The sequence below is a fragment of the Phalaenopsis equestris genome, unplaced genomic scaffold, assembly GCF_001263595.1.
Source record: "Phalaenopsis equestris unplaced genomic scaffold, ASM126359v1 Scaffold000002, whole genome shotgun sequence".
Lineage (NCBI taxonomy): Eukaryota > Viridiplantae > Streptophyta > Magnoliopsida > Asparagales > Orchidaceae > Phalaenopsis > Phalaenopsis equestris.
Genome location: NW_018164444.1, coordinates 33,141,710 through 33,144,583, shown reverse-complemented (window position 1 = coordinate 33,144,583; position 2,874 = coordinate 33,141,710).

The following is a 2,874-nucleotide window of genomic DNA, read 5'->3' as shown; positions in this document are numbered from 1 at the left end:
TATATATATATATAATTAATTAATTAATAATTTTAGAAGCTATTAAATTTTTATATTTAAATCAATTTTTCCTTTATCTTATTTCTTAAATATTGTAACATTTAAAATAAATAAAATCATTAAATATACTATTTTATCCATGATTTAAGAGATTCAGGCTCTATTTGACGTAATTGCGTTGCCCGAGAAAGTTTATTGGAGCTGTGTGAAAATAGCTGTGAGACAGCTGTTTCTGGAAAAATGATCATTTTGCCTTTGTTTAGTTAAATTATTTGGAACCGAACAATAACATTCTTATATATGATACATTAGAAGCAGAAATTCACTTTACAAGCTAAAATTGTAAAAAATTGACTTCTACAAATTTTATTCAATCTCAGAAATCATAAATTTGATACTTTTAAGGAAAAAGTTCAAATAAAGACAGTCCAGATGAACATATATTTAGCTTATATAACAGTGACTATCAAGAGAGTAAAAAAAATCAAAAATAATTATAATGACAATTAATAAGATGATTATATTTTTTTTAACATTCTGGCAGTGTAGCTCCCGTGCTAGACTTTCCTCGAGCGATGTTCTCTACTCCCGATCGTTGTCGTCAGGGGAATCCGCTGAACTGTTTGCCCAACGGAAGAAGGGACACTGTTTTGTGATACTTCGTGGGCAGCTATAGAACTTTCTCCCATAGATGTGTGGTCCCCGTGACGTCAGTAGAGAAGTTTGGAGGCCACAATGACAGAGCAATTGTCAGGATGTCTCGGAAATCCTTGAACTCATGTTTTCCCGACTGCGACTGAAGAGAAAAAAAATTTCAATATGATAACAACAATGAGGTGAATGAGCATAAAGCTTTATTATGATCATCAATTGCCATGTGTTTCAAAGCAAGTTTTTTGCGGAACAACAAAACAAATATGTAAGCCAACAGTGACGATTCACACATTGAAATCAAAGAAGATTTACATATAGGAATTTCAATTCCATGCTATATGACTGCAGGAAACAGTAAATAAAGGGAAAGCAACTTTCATAACAGAAAAAACAACATCAAAACCAAATTATAAATGTAAACATATAGTTATTCTGAAAAGGAAAAAATAGAACTCATGTTAGTGTCCGCATTCAACTTTCAAGTTGTTTTGCTTTTGTTTTCAGTTTTTTTACATTATATTTAACATGAATATTGAAGTTTAGGTTCATGATGCATGAAATGTAAATTGAGTGGTATGTATCTAAAGCAGCAATTTCCTTCCAAGATAAATTTTTTTCTGATATCTTTCAGTAACTAAGAATTACTTATTCTAAATTTCAATTTTCCATTGGCCCCAAACGGAACTGTAAAATTTAACACAGGAGCAACCACACAAAGACGATAAAACAGAGAAACTAACAAACCCATACATCAGAAATTAAGGGCCCGTTTGGGGCAACTTATAAGTGCGGGAGTGTTTTTGAAAACGCCGTAATACCGTTTGAATCGCGTGTTTTGTCTGCTTATCCGAAAACGTGGTTCCATTTTTACACTAAACGTATGCCACAAGTCGACTCCCGAGGGTTGTGTTTCAGGATAAACAGTTTATCCTGAAACATACAAGCTGCCCCAAACAGACCCTAAATAGATGCACAAAAAAATGATTGCGGATGTTGCATGCGATTACAATTAGTCAAAATATTTTTTTTTTCATTGATTGATAGAAATGAGATTTACTAACTACACTTTGATTAATCTATCAGGTTAGGAATTAGGAAGCTCATGAACATATCCACTCTCTGCTTGCAAGAAGCTTGTGAACTGCAGCTGCAAGTTTAGGATCAATGGATGATATTAGTGTTATGCTGACTCAACTGGGGCAATTTATATGACAGTTTAGATGTTAGATATGTAAATAAATAAGCATATTGTGGCTTTCTTTTGGAAGATTACTGTTCATACCTCTCAATTAATATGATTTATATGACAGTTTAGATTTGCATTACCACTCAATTAATATGATTTGCATTCTTATACAACAGCTAGAGCTAATGATTTCCACCTTATCATTCATGTAGCAAAATATAAAGAGTCCATGGGTCTTATACAACACGGACTCTTTCCATGAAGCCAATTATTTGTTGCTGTTTCAAGTTTCTTGAGACAAAATATGAAATTTGCTGAATAAATCAAGATTCAAAATATGCAAAGAATATTTCCAATAATTAAATCAATGCTCCAGAACTTGTTATACGATCAGTGGCAAGTGATATAGTGTTAAATGAAATCTGAATTTTTAATTTAAGAGAAAAATCTAACATGTTTCTGCATAGACAAATAAGTTTCTGCATCATGAAGGCGATGAAGGTTGCAAAGCAATGCAAGTGGCTGCAAATTTGAAATGGTTTTTTTTTTTCTTTAAAGAACAATCATTAACAAAAATTGTTCAATCAGAGCTAAAGTTGACATAATGGTATCATAATTACGCTATTTTTAGTTCTTTCTTGAGAAAGTCCCTCATGAACATGTAATGAGGTAAACATCCACTTGAAATGGTGATAATATAAAACAAATCATATGCACCACTATCCAAATAGTCCAAATTTGAATGGCCGCTGATTGGAGTACTCCTATGTAAGGTTTCTAATACAAATCTAATATGCAATATAGAATAAAAGAAACCAACAAATGTTAAAAAATAAAAATTGTGAAAGATATAAAGTACCAGTCTATTCATTACCTTTAGTTAAAACATTAAGAAAAAGATAAAATTTAATTCAGATAAAAAATTTATTATGAACTACTAAAAATTAAAACAATCTAAAGATCATAAAGCCACACAAATCAAAATTAAATACAAATAAAGAAAACAGACTATAGTGAATCTGACAGAATTCAAT